At 43.0% G+C, this 946-nt stretch overlaps 1 protein-coding gene across 1 annotated transcript in view; it reads right to left on the bottom strand.

The window, feature by feature from the left end:
* LOC101852693 overlaps window positions 1–946 on the bottom strand; it is a gene marked incomplete in the record, with an annotated part of 48,499 nt that overhangs the window by 9,795 nt on the left and 37,758 nt on the right.

Raw genomic sequence — 946 nt, 5'->3', positions numbered from 1 at the left:
TACAAAAGAAGTAGAGGAAAATGACAATAGTAAGGATCAGGAAAGAAAAAGCAGCAGTTCCCTGTTGTAGATCAGGCACAGTTATGAGCGTGACATGAGTCAGCCCATTTACAATTCTACTATGCTTGAACGAGAAATGTCCCCCCTTGAGGAATGGCCTAAAGACACTACAGTCAGTGGCTCTGCCCCGGGGGCAGTTGGAAGTCAAAAGGAATTTGTCTGATATTCCTTTTTGTATAAATCCTCAGAACAGTTTTGCTTTACACAGCGCGTAAAAAAATCCCATTTTCAGCTATGTCCACATTAAAAATGTATTGTGTAGGCATACCACTAAAAATCCCAACGATTGTGCCACATTGCAAACTACAGTAGTCTAACAGGCCAATAGAAGTTTGCAGATAGTTTTTCTCAAGTTTCCTTTGCCTGCTGAGATCATGGTTAAGATTAGTAAAGAGCAGAGAGCTTTTTGTATTGAACATTTCCTCACCACCAACTCATTTCGTAAGTTTCGCACAAGATACAGAAATAATGTTAAAGTGCCCATAAGGTCCATCAGTAAGGACTTGTAGAGAATCAGAACTAAAAATTCACCGACAAAACGACCACTCCAGGTCAAACACACACCGTTCGCACCCCTTTCGCACGTCACAGGGGTGCAGAATTCAGTAGATAAGCCCCATGAGACGTCTGTCTGTCGACGATGTCTGCAGCAAGGACTTTCCTACATCTCAACGGTGCGCATTCACAAGGCTGATCTTCATCTACGACTGAATCATTTTCCCGCTCGCAAAGCTATCAGAGGACAGCAATGTTTTCATGATCCCTCGATCGCCTTGAGAAGCGTGAACATTTTCTCTATGACATTTGGTTCCTTGGCAAAGCCCATATTCACCTTTCAGGTTATATCAACTCTCCACAAATGCTGTCTTTTTGAGCAACCCCCCCC

The sequence above is a fragment of the Aplysia californica genome, unplaced genomic scaffold, assembly GCF_000002075.1.
Source record: "Aplysia californica isolate F4 #8 unplaced genomic scaffold, AplCal3.0 scaffold00179, whole genome shotgun sequence".
NCBI lineage: Eukaryota > Metazoa > Mollusca > Gastropoda > Aplysiida > Aplysiidae > Aplysia > Aplysia californica.
Note: the sequence above shows the minus strand (reverse complement) of the source record. Positions and strands in the feature narration are given on the sequence as shown.